Here is a 20720-nt window from a genome sequence, read left to right as displayed (position 1 = left end):
TTTAATCTTTGCCCACCAGCTCTCGACTCGCTCTTCATCCACCCCCAGGCAGAGCTTGATGCATTCCAGCTGCTCTCTCACATGAAGAGCAACTCCCCCTCACCTTACCGGCCTGCCTTTCCTAAGAAGCATGTAGCCATCCATGACAGCATTCCAGTCATGTGAGCTACCCCAGCATGTCTCTGTAACTGCAATGAGATCATGGACCTGCAACTGCAGATCTCCAGTTCCTCCTGTTTATTCTCCATGCTGCATGCATTGGTGTACAGGCATTTCATAGTAGTAGTTGTGCATGCAGGTTTCCCAGGATCCCCCATAGCCACACCTCATGTACACATCCCCAGCTGCATGGACCCACTGGAGGCCTCCTGACTTAAGCTGTATTTTGTTGACTACCCTGTCTTTGTAACTCTCCCCCTTCCCCCATCCTTCCTAGTTTAAAGCCCTCATTACCAGGCTGGCCAACTTGTTGCCAAAGACACGCGTGTCTCACTTAATAAGGTGGATCTCATCTCTTCCCATCAGTTGCTGATCTTCAAACATGGTCCCATGATCACAGAAACCAAAACCAGCAGTGCARCCAGTTGTTAACATGGATAATCCATCTACACCTTCTCTTATCTTTCCTCCTCATTGGCAGGATTGAGATGATCACCTGGGCTCCCAGACCCTTGACCACCACCCCCGGAGCTCTGAAATCTTGTTTGCTTATTTCCTATTTGCTCTTGGTATCATTAGCACCCACGTGAAAGAGCAGTATAGGGGAGTAGTCTAACATGTGGATGAGCTTTGGCAGTTTTTTGATGACATCTCACATATGAACCCCTGGTAGGAAATAAACCTCTCTAGACAAGAGATCACGTCAGTAGACAGGTGCCTCCATCACCCACAGCATGGAGTTACCCACAACAATTACTCATCACTTCTTCCAAGTGTTTCTGCAAGGCACAGGGTCTGTCAGCTCAGTTTCTTCCCTTGAACCCATACCCAGCTCCTCCTCATCATGGAGGGTACTAAACCTGTTCTTCAGCTGCAAGTGCAAGTCTTCAGGAGGAGTAGAGGCTTTTCTCTTCCATGAGAAGTGACCAGTTTCCAGCCTTAAAAGATCGCATCGCTTCCCTGRGTGGGCCCGAACCACTAACCTTTCAGTTAATAGCCTAACACATGAACCAATTGCACCACAGAGACAAGCCTTTATTCTTGAAAGCAGCTATAACAAAGTTTATACCATCCATTTCTCTGAAAATAGGTTGCATTTAGCAAAGTACACCTGAAATGTAATGACAAGCAGAGCTTTAATATATATATTTTATAAATATATATAATTATATATTCTATTTGTTTATATATTCTATACTGTCATTGAAAGAACACTACAGCAACGTGTCTCTCTAATAGAGATAATCATTTAATAGGAAGCAACTGCTGACAGTGGCCCATTAGATACTTAAGTTTAACTACACACACTAGTCAACACTGATCAAGTGCTCAATATTAGTCAGAGCCGCTGACTAATAAGGGGCCTACATGCATATGCATTTATACAAACATGTGGTGTTAGACATAATACTATCAGCCTCCTTTAAGAGAAGATTTTAAGCCTGTCAATTCACTCTATGGTTCTTGCAGATGTTTCTAAATAAGTGATTTTGATTGTGTGTTTGTTTTGAGGGGGGAGTAGTTTTGTTTCTTGGGGGGACGAGGGTATTAGTTTTTTCTAGATTGTTCATTCCACCAAGATAATGTTAAAGAACTCTGTTCTGTGGTAGATTGGTATGCAAAACTAAACAGGAAGACAAAACAAACAACCCCCCCCACCCCCAAACCCCAAACAAAAATAATCAACAAAAACAATCTCAATTTTTTCTACAAGAAAAAGGCAGCAACAACTTAAGCACAAACTGCCCATTATTCAGTCTAAAGGTTAGAAAGAGTCAAGCAAAATCTTTGCTTTCTTGTGATGCTGCATGGGGCAAGCTCAGAGAGCATCTGGGCTTGCCCTGAGGTTAGCTGTAGTATGTACATCATTGGTAGAATGGAGTCACAGGAGTTTCTGATAAGATTTCCAACATCAGTTAACTGAATTTCAAATTTTAAACTGTATCACTTTTACTTTGCATAGTGAAAGTTGCCTGGAAAGCATTTCCAGTAGTCCAAAACACCAATGCTTTATCACTTTTGAGGTTTTTGAGGTATGTGTTACATCTAAAATACTCATGAACACTGTAGCTTGATGTTGTGACAAAGCATGTGGCAGTATCACTGAGCAGACTCTGCAACACGCTCTGCTTGGAGTCCTAAACATGCCTCACTGTGCCATGAGACAGGGATGCTCTTCAGCAACCCTAATGCCCATTTTGTTGCAGGGAAACAGATGAGACAGTTTCCTTTGAGGATTTCCACTGAGGATTCTGCATTCCTCTCTCCACTCTATCTTAACCAAGGAACTACCCTGATTCTCCATCAACTGAGCAAAACAAATTGCACATTCCAGACTGAGCTGTCTTACTGTTAAAGATAATTAGGTATGGACTAACCCAGTATGCACATGAAGAGCCGAAAATGCACGAGGACTCCCTCCCCAAGGCCCTTCTTCCTCGTGACTGTAAGAACTCCCTGAACAGTCAGAAACAACTTAAAAAAAAAAAAAAAAAAAGATTGGAAGTTTCCAAGTCTTGCCTAACTCACCTCTTCCTCTTGAAGGCTCAGAAGTAGGATGAGGGAAGGATGCAAGACCATACTGCTTGGTTTGAACACTGGACTGCACAGGAAACTGTCTTCTCCTTGCCTACCTAAAGATGCTGCCATTACTTATGTACAAGCAGCACCTTTCAAGTGAAATACCACTACCATTGAACAGACTCCCAGATAGCACCACAGGAACACAAACCTTACCACTTCAACCTGAACACATAGTGCTTCAGTAAATGGAGCCGACCAGACTCTTGGAGTCATTTGGTAGCATTTACACTACTGTTGGGATTAGGATCTCCATGTCAGCTACTCCCAAATCCATTTCCACGGAAATGATGGAGCATCAGTTACTACGTAAAATTGTGGCAACTGAGTTGTTGCAATACCAGAAGAAGGAGGAAAGGTGCTGGACCCCACCTAACTCATCCCTCAGCTGCATAAAGGGCAGCACTAGCCAAGCAAATGGGAATATATATGAAGCCTGCAGCTGCCTACAGAGAGGGCTACGCAAGCCTGCTAGCCAAAGGGGCTTGGAGTGTCCATCCTGGTCATCTAGCTAATGTCTGAGTAGGAATCAACTACCCATATTAACTGTTTTCTGCAATTGCCTTCCCCAAAGAAGTCCACATGTCCAGCATGTCCCTTTGTCAGAGCAACCTCTCCAGTCAAGGGGTTTGTTTTTTGGGGTGTATTTCTTGGATTGAGGGGAGATGGTAGCAGCGAGTGTTTAAAGTCTACTATAATCAGAAAAGAAAGCAAAGAGTTTTCTGGTGAGTCTAGAAGATATTTAGCAAAGAGAATACTGAAAGACTACCATCACTGTATAAGAAAGCATGGGAAATGAGAATGGTGTATGCAAATAAGGATCATGATAAAGTATAGATTTTTCTTCACAGGAGAAGTGGCTAACATCTCATGACCGGTTTAGCTTTTCACCACCTTTCCTATATGAAAGGCAGTAGGAAAGTTACGCTTCTACATATGAAGATTGGGGGGGGGGGATGGTTAAGTTTAAATATTCAAGTATCAGATTTTGCATCATAAAGAAAATATAACTAATACGCTATATTTCCTTCACTTCAATTCTCTTCTTCTAATGTAATTGTATTCCTGACTGCCTCCAGCTAAAAGAAGATAGGCAGATTAGCTAATTATTCAGCAACCAGAAAATTGACTCAGCTGGACCTTGCAATGTGCTTTTTAAAAAACTGTTTGAGATCCACAGGAAACACGAGTACCTATGTCACCATGCTCTGTGTCAAAGTAAGGAAATGTGTGTGCATACACGAGGCTGTGACAAAGGCAGATACCTCAGTTCTTCTCTTCTCACCTTTTGATCTCAATGCCTTAGCCACTATCTGATTAAATATAGATTTTATATACACACACACACACACACACACACACACACACACACATATATGAAAGAAGCAAAGCAACAACAAAAAATTCTCACATTCCAAGCATTAACATTACATATGCTGAGCATCAGGCTCAGTTATATTTTTCAAATGCATTACAGATGTAGTTCTAACCAAATGGGTGCAAGATGTACAGTCAGCTACGAGCTTGCAGATGAGCATTAGAAAATAGCTGGCAAAAGACAGGCAAGGCTGCTTGCATTTTGCCAGTCCAAATTCTCCCCTTTTTCCTCCCCCTCCTCTTCTTCTTTAAAGGTTTTGGCATCTGTGTCTCAGTCTCTTCAAATTATTCTTCTAGTTGGGCGCTTCTATGGAAACAGACTAGAAGACACAGTACTCCCCAGTAAAGAGCTGTAAAAACAGAAAGTAGATCAGGAGAAAACAAAAAGGTTGAAGAATAAAAATACAATGGGAAAAGTTCTGACTAACAACCTGAAACTGTACAGCTTTTAACAGTTTACAGCCCTGGGCAGTCAGGACCAGATCGAGGCAGTCAAGTAACAACATTTTGACCAAAATGAGGAAAAGTGTTAGAGTTGCCACACAAAATCTCTGCATGGCCTCAAGTACCTACGCTGGTGGCCAAACACAGTCCATCTTGGATCAGATCCTCCAGAATACGAGACACAATCCTCCTGTGAATTCTTCCTCTGCAGCCACTCTCATAGCTAGGACATTCAGCATGATCTCAGGCAGGACACTGCTTGCATGGTGCAGCATGCAAACTGTGATTGGAGGAGTCGAGAAAGCCAGTGCACCCAGACTGTACACAATTCCTCACTAGGGTTGGATAGATTAGCTCTCTGCTCAGTATTTGCTTTGTATACAAAAAAAAAAAAAAAAAAAAAAAAAAAAAGTGGTTTTGCAAACTATCAGGAAGGTGTGCTCAAGACTTTTGCCAGCCAAGGCTTACCATAAGGCTGGAATCAAATATCTAGCATTACGCCCTTACTGTTTTCAACCCCTGGTCACAGAACCTGGAAATGATGTATTCTGAAAAGTCATTAAAAAGTAAAAAATCCCTCTTTGCTTTCAGAGGATAATAAAGACATGGTGAAAAGTTCTCCCAAACCCCAACTGTAATACAAGTCTTCATCCTCAGTGTTTGCAAGACTCATTAATTCATGCTTACCTCTTACAACTAAGTTTACTAATTTTTCCAAAATGAGTCACAAAAAGACAAGCGCTGCTGGAAATTCATGGCATTTCAGCTTTTAATCAGTGCCAGCAATTTGCTGCCAACCAAGTTCTGCTATCAATTACACCAAAGCAATTAAACCCTTTAACTTCACAGGAGTAATAAAGAGGAATTTGCTACTACATTTTTAGAGAGGTAATGTAGGAGAACTAAATTCATATTACACACAAGATCTATGGTAAGATGAATAATCTTTACACCATACCTTTTAAAAAAAGAACATTTTAATTTTCAGTAAAGAGATAAGAGAATTTATTAAACAGTCCTTGACATTAAGAGTGGTGCCTAGGGCAAGTCAGGGATTTTTAACCTTGAAATATGAATCTGAAATCTGCTGAAAGTTTTATGCTGTTGTAGCAGCAAGGAGGGACATGATGAGGATTTTCATTCAAGTCTATTAGGCTGTTTTTTGCTTGAAAATCTTGTTAGGAAGCTACATTGAAGACTGCTGTGCATATTGGTCTAGTGATTTTTAAACAATAAAGCAGTTAACTTAATCTGATCTCACTGTTGCCAGAGTCTAAGAGCTCAAACTGACTGAGGTCAAGGCAGACAACAATAGGTCACGAAGGAAATAAAACATTAGCTTAGGTCGCCAGCTGCCAAAAGTTGCTTTGGCATCCAGAGTTTATTCTTCACTCTCATCCTATCACACCTTCTCCAAGTAATTTTCTTAAACAGGACAGTGTAATTTCACATATATGAGCAGATCTGATAAACCAACCAAAGATTCCAATGCTAGCAGTGTTGACTTTTCTTCTAAACTATAGACAATAAAGCCCAAGTTGTTCCACTATATTCAGAAACACCGACACGTGCATTTGATAATTTTTCTATGAACACTCCTACTGGAACCATTAAAAGTTTTTCTCATTGAAGTGATGGTTGTTCCTGTCTGCTTAAGAAACATAAAAGACATTAGTAACTACCCTGCTGGCACAAAGCAATACCTTCTAGATGCACCCATCTAGCAGAAAGGTCACATGTAAGAAATACAGCTGATGCCTGCTTTAACATAGTAGAAAATCCTTGTTTTTTTCCTTCTACTTTCTTTCCAAGGATGTTATATTGCCAGCCTAAGAAAGAAGTGGTATTAGGCGTCTAGTACACAGGGCTAGAATAATGCAAACTGACCCACAAGACTTGCAAGTTACTTGATCTGAGGATTATATGGACCCTTCCCTACAGTTCATTCTGCAGTGTCTCCTCTACAACCCAAGCAGCCTGTTCCCCTATGGGAACTGTGAATATACAGTGTATGTGGAAGAACTGAAACACTGAAAGCATTGACCACGCTACATACACACTCTACAGCCATTGTATGTGTGCAGAGCAAATTAAGCCTTCCTAGGAAGGAGCCAAATTTTTGTTCCTGGGCACAGTGACCATACTAATCATGCACAGCAAATTCCATACTTCCAGAAATTTTATGACCTAAATAGCCAAAGAGAAGATAGCACAGAAGAACAATTCATGAAGCTCTGACCCCTATAGCTGCTCCAGGGAAAGGATGTCTACAGTTGAGTATCACTACAGCGATCACTAACCTCTAAGGTGGTCTCTACTATCATCAATGCAGACTGCCAACACACGAAAATTAAGAGGATTTGAAAACCCAAGCAGTGCTTCTCTAAGCAGACGTCTCCTGTCAGAGACAGCAGTGCCTGAACAACAGCTCTCAAGCTATGGAAGCCTACCACAAGTCTTGGGAGAAAAGGCACCATTCACAGAAGAGGCTACACCTTGCTTTACTACTCACATCCAGGCCTCTTTTACCAAAGGAAGAGATATACATCAATCAGCTTACTAGATATCATTGCAAAGAAAGAAAATAAGAAAGGCGCTACTTTAGAAAGAAAGTCGTATTATGCCAACAAATCTCTCCAGATCAYGTGGGAATAAAGGACAGGGGGTAAGAAGCTAGAAACCAGTGCTAGTACTGCAGCACAGAATGAGATTCAACTGGCCAAATGTGAACAAAAGAGAAGGAAATAAAGAGTAAACAACATTCTTCCACCTTTGCAGTCTCATCCTGCCCACTTACTTTCTTTTCTAAGATTTTTTGAAATATGACCAAAAGAACTAACAAAGCAATGTTTAGTTATCATGGGGATCTGCCACTATTCACGTTTAGTTAATTGGAAGGAGGATGTCTCTACTGATTATCCTATGAAAAGCAAGATCTCCACATAGGAAGTCCGTGAAGGCTTTAGTCCAGGGGACGAATATGCACATCTGCTCTGCAGTGATGAGAGCACAGTAACAAAGCCATCTTACAATATTCTAGACTTTAAGGAAAAGAAAAGTCAGGGGATTGAATAGCCAACTGGATTGAGTTTTAAGAACAACTAAAATGATGGTTCCAATGCTCGAGCTGGAGTGTCTTAGAGTGTCAAAGTTTACCTAAAAAACAAATTCATTTGATTTTTATGTTCTTTTAAACACAAAGGGCAACATTTACAAAAAAAATATTTTAAGTGCTTAACATATTAAGCCAGAGAAGAAAAAGGAATTGAACATAGGTGAGCACACAAATACCTTGAGAAAGCATGTTTAAGAACAGTGTAATCTGTTACTTCAAACTTTTAAGCCACTTTTGATTTTGTAAAAAGCCTATTCACGTGGTCTCTCATCATCACATGGATGAATAAAGAAATCCAGATAACAGTTTGGGAGAGCAAAAAAATTTAATTTAAATTAATGTCGATGGAGGCCTGTATGTTCACCTCTCACATCTGAAAGTGATGTACCAAATATCAAAATAGAAATGACTTTCAAAATTAGAAAAGGCTACTTTTACTCTCCAAGTAAACCATGCTATGTATGACAAGACAAGAGTCCACCTTTTACTACAGTGTTACAAAGAGCTCTCACTTGCATCAGTTTCTTGAGCAGTAGCCCTGCTTTCCTGATTTTACCATGAACTCAAGGTCTTAACATCTAGAGCACTTGTTCCCATACTGCAAGCCACTTGTCAAGAAAAAAGCTGAAAACAAAACCACAAATAAGACATCTAATTATTCATTTTTTAACATCACTTATAGTACTCCTTAGTGTGAGACCACTCACATTCCATGCTCAGGAAAATCAATAGCAAAAAAGTATGTCTCAAGGACAAGTTTTCTAGTTCCCATTAACACGAGGAAAAACACCTGGCATTTTAATATAATTATTACAAAAAACACGTTTCCTTTAAAAAGTCAGGTATGAAAAATGTACACTAACTGCAGAAGAGTGGGCTGATTCCCTATATGAAATGACTTACTAATAGCCTATAAGCTTGCCTCTGAAAAAAATCAAAACAATTTCTTAAAAAAAAAAAAAACAACTTTTGCAGCCTCACACAGATGAAACTCCTACTTATTCAGACCTCACACGCACACACAAATCAGACAGTTATAGGGCTCTCTCTTTCAAAGTAGGCCAAAGTCATTYGTAGATGCAACCTGGAGTAGGCAACTGATTTACCACAAAGTCAACTGGATAAATGTTTAGAAAAATAGATGTTTGCACGTTCCAGACAATTCTAGCTATTTCTGATGCAGAAAAATAGCTCCCATACAACCTAACTCCCATATACATGCAACACAAGTAATTCTTGCTGCTACTGTGCTACACAGCTATGGTATGACATTGCCATTTTCCATCACAACCTTAGAGAGAAAGCAGTAATATTTTTGGTGCAGGCACTGCTACAATTATTTCTGAAAGGACAGAAAAGAAAATTACCTATTCAAAAAGTTAATGCTGCAGATTACTCAGCAGTGTGCTGAAACAAGGGAAGAGAAATTAAGAATCATGTTCTCCCCAGCATCACCACAATACATGATCGCTCTTAACATCCTATTCCCTCTACATGCAGTACTGCTGTACCTGCTCAAAACACTGAACAAAGTAGGACCGATTTCAGTAATGACATCTTGAAGGAAAGATATGTAACAAATGGAAGCTGGAGTACAGGGTCGGTTTGTAAGACCTGCAGTTGTGCACCTTCTGTGATTGCCTTCCAAGCTGAAGCCCTTCCTTTGAACATTGTCTCATTTGACGTCGCCGCACGTCTCCTCACTGCTCTTGAAAAATGGATGGAAAGCAAGCAATGAAAGCAGAAAGCTGAGCCACATGCCCTTCAGGAGCCTGGCCAACAGTCAGCAGCTCCTTGGAAGACGCCAAGAGATCAGGAGTAGGATTTGAAACCATTTAGCACATCCTCGCAATGTTCCAACGCAATGCTTAGCTGTGGTCTGATGTTTAACATTCCGTTAATATTCTTAAACTTCTCACAATGGGTAAATAAGTTTTCAGTAAGTATTTCACACACAAGTTAACTCAGTAATTAGATAAATATATGAAGATTTTAAGCACTAAACTGCACAGTTCACTGGAGGTTGTTTCTGACTCATCAGATCTAACAAACCAGGAGGGCTGCTTTTAAACTGCCAAAAAGTTTGACACACACCCCTTTTTAAATGCTGGAAGTCATTTGTTTCCAACTCTGATGCATCGAAATTTATTAAATTTATACTGGAAATTTGTTACAGGTTACATTTATCTGTTTCTAAATGCATTGTTGACATTCTCTACATATTCCAAGCCCTTTTATGACAATAAAAGTACTCAGGCTTTCTTTAAAAAACAATATATTGCTCAGGCAATGTATATGAAGGGAACTGAATGTTTTACCAACTTAAAATTTATTTCAAATACCTACTGCTGCATTTCTCCTCTTATATCAACTGATGTAGTTATTCAAACACCTAAACTTCAACTAAGCTATTTTACCTTCATTATGGTTGAGGCGGTAAGAAAAAGAATCTCACTGTCATTTTCCTGTAGGCATACACTGCCTGGAAGCACTGTGCACAGACTGATTTTATTCATATTAAGAGCACATGCATAACCTCCACTCCGATACGACTGCCTACCACACGTATGCATGTGCACATCCACACATATACCTCGTGCTCCCCAAATTACTGTTTTGAAGCTCACCTAAACAATTTTGAATGCATACAGCACTTAGTTTTCCCCTCTCGGATACAAGCAACCTTTGCCCTCCCTAACAATATCCAGGATTGGCTTTCACAGTTTGATAGTCTCAGAGCAGCACATTAAAAATTGAAGGCACTGATGGAGAAAAACAAATTGCAATATAAAACCATTATTAGTTACTTGCATCTGTAGAAACTCTGTTAATAGCTTTGCTTTTCTGATTCCTTCCTTGCTTTGCTGCTTTTCTGATTCCTTCTGTGCCAACCAGCCCATGCTAGCTCAAGCAGCTTGTACATTCATCACAGCCTTCTACCAAGTCTAAAAGACAAATTAGTACTTTATTTAGCAGAATGAGAAAAAACAGAGAACAAAACAAAACAAAAACCTCTACATAAATAGACTGAGGAAAGTTTGCCATTTAAAACTTAATTCTCAGTTTCAGCTACATTTATCATGTTAGCAAAAGTGGTGGCCCCTGGAGGTGGATAAATGGTTGGGTGGTTACTCCCTCCTGGGCTCAGCCCATGACACTCCTATGTAAGTGTAATTTTAAGGCTGCCCTCAGTATAAAGTTTACCCATTGTGGGGCTGTTTGGGGGTCTGTGATACTATTTTGCTTTAAGTAAGAAAATCACCTGCAGATAACACACTGTAGCCTTAGGGTTGAATCAGATGAGCCACAAATGATCACTGACCTCATCGAGTTTTCCCTTGAAGTACAACAAAATCACTGAGGCGCCAGTAGGATTTTGCAGGAAGGTTGCTCACGCAGGCACAGTAAAAGCAAACCTTAAGGGCCCAAGGTTGAAATCTGGAGCAGGGTAACATAGCAGCAGCTCTAGGTCAGCAACCTCAGGAATAGCCTCAGCTCCATTTCTGTCCAGAGCTAAATACTGAGCTTGAAGCAAGCATAAGAATTTCATGGAGACTAATGGGGGTGGGAAGGGTGGATTTTCTACTAAGGACTTTACAGAGAATGAGACTAGCTTACTACATTTTAAAGACTTGCTTTTTTTCTTTTTCTTTTGGTGCAAAACACTGCATTTCAATTCTCTAAGCATTTTTGAAGAACTAGGCCTGGCATCTGGGGCAAAGTGCTGTTGCCTACCAATTAAAAGGAAAGCAAGAACATTTGTCCATATACACACATGCATTGTCTCCAAGAGAAAGAAAAATGGCCAAGCAGGGTGAGGAGGGTATAATTTCCATTTTCCCCAGGTGATGGCAGAAACCAGACAACAATCTTAAACACTCAGCACCCTATTGAATCTGATTTCATACTTTTCCACTACACGATACAGTGAAGTCACAACTCATTTGAAGAACAGCAAATATAAACCAGCATCTACCACAGTTCAACTGATTCTCTAAGTCCAAGATGGACAGGAGATACCTTTCATTCACTCCTTAAACACTTATTGCTGCAATGCCACTAAAAATACAACAGCATTTTGGCAACTGGCTGGCTCTGATGGCATCATGCAGTTTAGTTGCTCAGCAAGTGCTCTTACACTTCATCTCCTCTTCATGAAGCAAATTCATTGCTCCTCTTAAACTAGTTAAATAGTTTGAGATTAAAAGTCACAGGGGTCAATGTTGTTTAATGGCTTTACTAATGGCCTGAATGAAGGGACTGAGTGTGCTCTCAGCAAACCTGAGGACAGTGCCAAACAGGGGTGAGCAGTCAATGAGTTGGTGTTTGGGCTAGTATTTAGAAAGATTCCGACAGGCTGAAAAAAATGGGCCAACACAAACCAAGTGCACAGGCAAAGCCAGGTCCAGCACCAGGCACTACATTACCTGTGGCTTGTAAAGCAGCTTTACAGAAAAGGACCTGGGCTGCCCAATGTCCAATCAATTAAATACAGTCAGCGGTGTGGGGGCAAAGGCAGCTGCACACTCACTGTGCACTCTGACCCACACTGGAGCCCACCAACAGGACAGGGTCCATGGTGGGGCTCCCTGCACCAATAAGGACACAAGCACATTGCAGCGAGTCCCCAGRAGGGTCCCCACAAGGTAAGTGAATGGGCAGAGCCCAGGACCTACAAGGAGAGGTTGACACAGATGCCTTGGGTCACTCTGGAGAAGAAACGCCAAGGGGGTCGCACCCTGCTCCTGCTCTCTCCAGCTACCCCCTAGGAAGCTCAAGAGAAGATGCCGACAGACTCTCTTCAAAGGCACGTAGTGACGAGATGCAATGGCCACCATGAGGGCAGGCAGACACAGGAACAGCTGTGAAATTATCATCTTTGGAAGTAACCTGATCTAGCTGAACTTGCTTTAAGCAGGAAAGAGGACTGCATGATCTGCAGAAGTCACTTGCAACTTAAGTTTTTGCCTCAGTTTTGCTAAAATGATTCCTTCCTTTAAAAGGGGACATATATCTATGTTTTCTTATTCAAAACAGAAAATACAATCACTATGGAAGTTTGAGCAATCTCATCCTCTGAAACATGTCTCTTTCCTTGGCTTTTATTTCAGTGGATACTAGAAGAGCTACCCTTATGACAGAGTAGATTTTACAGAACTGATAAAACTGGAAACATATCAATCCACAAACTTGTATCACAAAAAATCACTAATTGCATTTTAAAATTAGAAGAGGAGAGCTAATTTGATTACAGGAATTATTTGTAAAGAAATGTACAGGCTGCCACTGACATCTGAAGTACTAATTAGAAATACTGTGTTTGAATATGTTTTAATTATCAATTGATACCTACAGAAAAAGAAAATAGAAAATGCTTGTTTTCACGCAACGCTTGTCTAGGAAATGAACATTATTTAGCAATACACATTCAGATAATAGAATGGTTGAGATTGGAAGGACCTCTGGAGATCATCCAGTCCAACCTCCTTGCTCAAAGCAAGGCAAGCTAAAGCAGATATAACAAAATTTCTGGTATTCTTTCAAAAAGATATCCTTAATAGAATGAGCTTAATGGCTTTGGTTGTATCCTAATTATTAAAGTTGTAACCTTACCACACAATATCCACCAGAAGTAACACGAAAAAGTACACGCAATTTGACAGATATAAAACTGAAAAAAAAAAGTTATTTGAAGATGAAAGTTAAACCCTGTTCTTTAAGGGCAGGCAAATTAGATTAATCCAAACTAGTTAAAAGCTGCAACATCATTTTACTTATGATACACCTCATGTAGTCTTTTATGAGTTTSTTCAGATGTCTGAAAGCGTGACGGTCCGTGAAACTCTACTGCTAAAGACTCAGGACTTGTAATTTGGAATACTACAAATCCAGAAGGAGCTTTGCAACTTCAGCTATTTGAAAGTTTTCCAATGAATGTAGTATCACTGGAAATGAGTATTTGCTGAGCTCCAAGTATGTTGTCTGAAACAATTGATTTCATTAAGCTCAGCCTATAACAGAACTCTGTTGAAAATCCTAGTGAGTTGCACCAGTTCCCAAAGCGCTCCGGTACTACGAACCTTAAGAAAGTGATACCACATCTACACTACAGTCAGCAAGAAGTGACTTGTCAGGAATTGATCTGGAAGGAAAGTGCTCACGCTGAAAAGGAGCAAACAATGACACTAAGAGAAGTACATAACAAGGACAGCTGAGGAGGAGGAGGGCTGGCTCAACATCTGAAGTGCTTCAATTTAGAAATGTATCCCACAAGAGGAGTGCCCTGGAGAGAAGGAAGTCTGTAAGAAGGGACCACTGATTTCCTTGAATAGTAATATCAAGGTATCTGCCCAAATAAAGGACAGAAAAATGCTAAAGGAAACACTGATCAGTAAAGAAAACTATGACAGGCCAAGTAGCATAAGGATAAAGCAGGAGCTGACAAATCAGATTTAATTAGACTTTGAAAGGTTAAACATCTAGCAAAATGTTCTTCAGGTACACAGGAAAAAAAGGCAAAAGCAAGTAGTAGGGATACTACCTGCAAAGAAATGCAAATGATCATTTAGGCATTTAACTGGGACAGCCCAGTTAACTAAGAGTAAGGGTGTTTTAACTCAAGGGTACTGCTTAAGAACAAATGGGCATTCTGGCCACGAACAATTTTAAGCTTTGAATGAAAGAAATAGTCTGTATCCTCAGATAAATAAAGCTTTGAAATAGTCTCCCACAGAAACAGAGGACAAAACACTTTCAAGATGGGCTCAACAAGTTAATGAAAGGGATTACATGATGTGGTTGCTCCAGCAGCAGAGCTGTTGGCCCAAGTGTTCCAAGATATCCCTTCAAATTCTTTGGCTTTCTCCAAAGTCAGTCCTCCTTGCCCACCTTTATTGCAATAATCAGTATGACACTCACATACTGAAATGATTTGCAAACCTTTTTTAGCCTCAAAAAAGTGATTTCATCACTACATGCAGAACAAAAGTTAAAAAAAAAATCTAGTTGAAGAAATAGTAATTGAGCATTATTGCTGAAGAACAAAAGCCTTGAAGAATTAGTCTACATAGCCTTTTCCTCTCCAAATGTAGTTGATCCATTTCCAAAAATGGAACTGTATGGCAGTAAATCAAGACTGCTAAAATCCCAGATTACTCTGTAAGTGAAAAGACATTGAGAAGTATTTCCTCCATCCCTAATAACCTTGGTCCCAATTCTGAAACATGTTCAGGGCAGTTTGTTAACACGTGTAAATCCTGCTAACTCAGTTTACAGAAAAATGGTTGAAAAAGCTTCAGCAGAAGTATTCTGGTGAGAGGTGGTTCTCTTGAAATAAGTGTTTTCCATAACACTGAAATAACGGTCAAGCATTTGTCCAATTTTACGAAGAACTTAGCAAAATAGTTAKATTTTCAAAAACACTTTTTGTTCTTTGTGAAATGACTGATTTCTCTTGCATTGTATACTAGAAAATACCATGTTAGAAGTCAAAACTGACAGGAAACAGATTTCAAAATCTGAAAAATAGATGAAGTTTTTTTCCCATTTGGAATAGTCTTATTCCGTAAACTCTCCTTACAGCAAAATTTTGACTCTCATCTTGTCCATTAAGTATATTCTTTGACAATATAACACTCCCTTCCATTTTTCTAAACATACACTGTGCATCATCCCTTTGTCAAAAGTTAAGATAAAACCTTGCTCTTATGAAAGTTTACTAGACATACTAGAAAGAGATTAGGAACTGAACATAGACACAAAGTCTCCCCTCCCACAGTAAAAAACTTGACTCTTGCAGTCAACTGAATACAGAATTTAGAAGAAAAGCAGAAATGGAGTAAGTCTTTAGGAATGCACCACTTTTTCTGTTGTGGCGAAATGCTGCAGACATGTAGTCACAATGCAAGTTTAGGAGCAGGAAGAGCTGGGTCTAGCGATTTGCAGCATGCATAGAAAGGGCTTCTTTACAGGGGCTGGAGCGTCAAGTGAAAATGGGAACAATGTAACTCAGGCCTCCATAAATTTAAATACTATTCTAAACTTCAGCTAAGTTGTTCGTTGCTACCAGTTTAATAGTCTCTGCTTGGTTTCATCTTCAGCTTTCTGTGGCTTACATTCCTTGCCTGCATACGTCAATCTGTATAAGCCACAGCAAAAATTGTTAAAACTGTGGTGTCTAGGCAGCAGCTGCAGATACTATGCCAACAGCAATGAAGAGCATTTAAAAAAAAAAAAAAAAAAAAAAAAGTTCTCTTGCTTGTGCATATTAAAAACAAAACAAACAAGAACACCCAGGGCCTGTAGAGGACTCAGATTAAGTAAATCTCTGCTAGAATGATTAAGTCTGACTTCAGGGCAAATAAGCCCATGGTGAAAACTGGCATCAGCACTGCAGCCCTGCCCGACAGAGGAGGTGGGGAATGGGCAGGAATGCTGGCATCAGCATCAAGGCAGTCTGGCCTGGAGGGCTGACAGGCACCCCAGTTCAATGTGAGCGACACCTATTAATGACAGAGAGTTGTCCTGCAGTCATATGGGGAAAGACAGCATGAGAAAGGAGCTTCTGCACAGCCAACATCTATTCTTTCCATGAGCTTGCATTGCATCTGAAATGCAGGAACATTGACAGAAGAGGAGAATGAATACTGCCCAGCTCAAGTGCTGTTGGAGCAAACCAACAAGGGAACGTTGTGAAAGATCTTTGCAGAAGCTACTGCGAGTCCAGACATCATTCTGCAGAAAGGAACCCACAAGCAAGCAAGCAGAAAGGCGAGATACCAAAAAGGGCAAAAAAAGCTGAGCGCTGGTTATGAATAAGAGCAAGGGAGCGATTGCTAGAGGAATTCTTCATGCCTCCTCAAAAGCAGGAACATTTCTGCCAGATATTTAACACCTGTTAGCAGCAAGAAAGTCCTCCAGGCAACTCAATAACTGTTTTGAAAGTTCATCAAAAGACCATTTCTTGCACCCTCACAAAGTAGCCTGTAATGTAGCATTCTGCTGCATGCTTCACAGCTAGCCCTGGGTCTGGTAGCAGAGTGAAGCTTTGTGTCAAAACAATTTTCCTGTAATTCCCACTATTCAATTCTACTGCGCTGTTAATCTGTAGCTACAGGAAATAGGAAAACTGTTGGCTACAACTCAAACTGTGGAATTTTCAGTTCTGTCAATGACTGTGAAGATCTTTACATAGCAAATCCTTGGTATGAGAAACTGCAGCAGCTTAATTGCCCTGCAACTAGCAACTTTTTGAACTGAGCCCATCCAAACACCACTGAAGTTACCTCTCCTGCTGTAGAAGTGATTTAAATTTCAGAGTTAGAGTGAGTTCTCTCGGTAACACATTTCTGGATGTTGCAAGAGAAGAAGGTGATTGGGACCAGTCAGATTAACCCACCTCATGACTTTCTGTCATTTAAAGACTGCACTCATGAACAAGGGAGAACACTGGCTATCTTTTGCCTCAAATTCAGCAAGTACTTCAACACCATCTGCCACAATATTCTTGCATCCAAGAAAGGGCACTAAGGTCTACATGGGTGGACAACCACATGGGGGCAGGGTGGAGAAATGGTTAGATGACTAGGCCCCAAGATTAGTAGTCAATGGGTTGTACTCAACCTGGGCTGGAAGAAATGGAGTACTGCAGAGGTCAAACCTTGCACTCATCCTGCTTAACGTTATCATCAATAATCTGACAGAAGTGACACACCGCAGTCTTGCCAAGTTTGCAGATGACTTAAGATTGGGGGAGGGAGGACAGGAGAGACAATTCAATATGCTAGAGGGCAAGGTTGCCACTCATCAGGACCTAGACAGGCTGAAGAAATGGGCTAATAGGAACCTCATGAAATTCAACCATGACAAATGAGAAGTCCTGCCCCCAGGAAGGAGTAACACCACACAGGGGTACAGACTGAGGACTGCCTCGCTAGCACGTTCTACTTGGCACTCATGAGATTCATCTCAAATATTGTATCCAGTTTTCGGCATCCCAGTACAGGACAGAAAAAAATAACTGGAGTGAGTTGAGCAGAGGGCTCCCAAGGTGGTCAGCAGCTGGAGCACTTGCCCTGTGAGGAGAGACTATGGGACAGGGGCTTGTTCAGTCTGGAGAAGAGACAGCTTCAGGGGGACCTAACAGCAGCCTGCCAGTACCTACGAGGTGGTCATCGAGAAGACAGAGCCAGGCTCCTCACAACACTGCACTATGAGAGGACAACAGGCAATGGCTATCCGTTGAAACAGGAGGGATTCAGGCTGGATAGAAGGAAAAACTGCCCCTGAGGACAGCCACACAATGGAACAAGTTGCTCAGACAGGTTATGCAGTCTCTACCCTTGGAGAGGTAGACCCTACTGAAAAAACACCTAGGCAACCTGCTCTGACTGAACTGACCCTGCTTTTAGCAGGCAGTTGAACTAGGTGTCCTGTCAAGGTGTCTTCCAAAATGAACTGTTCTGTGATTCTGGAAATTATCTGATTTTTAGAGGAAAACATCACTACAGGGAGAGCATCACTGTCACACTCAAACATGTGTCTAATTTGCTAGGGCAGACCTGTATTAGTTATATGTAAACAACAAATTTATCCAAAGCTGCCCTTCCTAGCATGGATAGCCCAATTCTGCCCAATTAAAAAAATACTATTTTTTTCCAGAAGGCTCTAGCACAGAGAAGCTCTAGAGTTCAAGTTTTCTAGCATGAGATCATTCATACTGTTGCCCCAGTTTAAGATTTTTAACTATTTCACATGGAAAGAATGAACCGTCCCTAGTCATATTGTAGGTCAAAAAACAGGGTACACAGGTCTCCATCTAATCCACAGGATTCCATGCTTTACCCCATATTACAGTCAGCTCTACCCATCAGCAAAGTCTTACGAGGTCTTCTCCCATCTGCTTTTATTAATAAGGACAGGATCAGACAACTACCTCACATCTGCACTGGACTGTATCTATTTATTAAGAAATTATTATTATTCCATCAACTATCAAATACAAAGGTCCCAGTCCCTTAAGATGCTGATATAAGATGTTCTCTGTATAAACTTCATGCTACAAATATTTCAATATCCATGAACTAAGGATGCTTACAGCATACATGATTAAGCACCAAGTTACCAAGGGTAAGTCGTCACTCTAGAAAACAAATGGGAATACAAAGAAAGTCACACAACTTGGTCTGGAAGAGTCTGAAAAAGACTGTAGCATTTATTTCCATGTCCCATCCTACTATAGTACAGCACAGTTTTTGATTCTTACTACCATTAGCAATAGACATTTTATTGTAGTATTGGTTGGATATGTTATGCTATACCAAAATGGAAAATAAATACAGAAAATCGTATTTTACTTCCACAGTGAAAATGATGTCTTGAGGGAGGAGAATATTAGTGCTTTATTTTTACTGGAGGTAGGGGGAAGAAATAAGAACCACATTAAGGACCTTCAGAAAATTCCTAAATCCATAGTTTTTCCATCTTCATCATTTGAGATCATTGGCCAACCACTACAGCTTGGAAGCTATCTACAAAAAATGACTCACTTTTGGAATATTCCAGCTGTCACTGACCTCCCAGAAAGATGTCTGAGCAAATGAAAATGCTTTAGCATCAGTCTGATATCCATAGCCAGAAAACCTTACATTAGTAACTCAGTTGTACTGCAAGTCTCAAAACACTGCTAATACAAAGGCACTTTCTGTCCCTTGGCTTAGGGAATCAGTGTGTCTTGCATTTTTGAAGGTTTCTACCACCATACCTGACAATATAAAATCATAGAAGTTTATATTGTTAATACTGCTCAACATTATTGTTAGCACATCCTCACTGGTAGTTCCTAGAACCCCCAAACTATTGTTAGAAATCAGGAGTCTTTTTTTCAGATATTTCATCTGAGAAAGGACTAGAACTGCAGTTGAGGGCAAGCGAGAATGGCAAAAACTGTCTTGCACTATTGCTTTCAAGCTTAATGCCATACAGCTGCAGTTTTTAAAATACCGTTTAGCTATTCTGTAAGCTGACATGGTACCTTCACTTCAGAGCTGCTTACTCTATGTGTAAAAACCTCCAAAATGCATTACATTCGATGCATGAGTGACAGGGGTGGGGTAGAGAGAGCTTTTACAAATTCAAGTTACTGCAGATAGTTAAACACTTGATTTATGGTACAGACACTATTTGACTCTGCACATTACGGAAGAAGGACTTGACATTTTATTTGCAGTGGCTCCAATTTTGCTTCAATAAGTCAATTGTGGGTGGAAGTAACCAAATAGAAAGTAAGATGCCAAATAGAGGCCTCTGCAACTTGGCCCACAGCACACATACTTGTTACAGTCTTCAGTTTGCTGTTCCCATTTTAATCCCCTGTGCTCCTAGCATCTGCAAATTGTTTAGCAAATTTAAGTCCTTCATTTATCTCTTTATGACCCAGCTTGCTTTCCTACAATATTTTATCATCAGATTTGTAGAGCTGCCATCTTTCCACACACGTTTAATGAAGTTGGATAACAAACGAAACTACCTTTTAAGCAGTTGCCACCAAGAATTTGCAAGTATCGGTAATTGGCACACTGCTTATTTAAAATATTGCTGCCACAAACGAGTAGGCAATTTAAAACACTAAGAGTATGTTTGAAAGGGCTTTAAATACAGGCATGCGTTTAAACTCCAGCCATACTATTTTATCCCTAAGAGCTATTTCCTCATAATGCATAAGTATCATGTATTAGTGAGACGTTAACCTCACTACAAAATATTTAAGATTGCTTAAATTATTTAGCCTGTTTATTTTTCTAACACTAAAAAGACAGGTAAATACAGGCATATCTCATTACGTTCTTCACCAAACTTTCTAGTACAGACAAAATATCTTTCTAGAACATGTATTTTATGTTCATATGGTCAGTTGGCCTACCCTTCAGCTCATATGCTAGTTTTTCCTTTTTAGAAAGGGGCAAAGGATACATGGTAATACTACAGTAGAGACAGCGGCACTTTTCTGGAGAACATGATACAGAACTATTCTTAGTAGAAACCCCAC

The 20720-nt window shown here is 40.3% G+C and overlaps 1 protein-coding gene across 1 annotated transcript in view; it reads right to left on the bottom strand.

The window, feature by feature from the left end:
* The window catches only part of FBXL7 (F-box and leucine rich repeat protein 7), a 130456-nt gene that overhangs the window by 10317 nt on the left and 99419 nt on the right, over positions 1-20720 (bottom strand). The gene's annotated exons all lie outside the window — the stretch shown is intronic.

This window comes from Rhea americana, unplaced genomic scaffold (assembly GCF_003343005.1).
Source record: "Rhea americana isolate MKP2758 unplaced genomic scaffold, rheAme1 scaffold_353, whole genome shotgun sequence".
Lineage (NCBI taxonomy): Eukaryota > Metazoa > Chordata > Aves > Rheiformes > Rheidae > Rhea > Rhea americana.
This window is presented reverse-complemented; position numbering and strand designations above follow the sequence as displayed.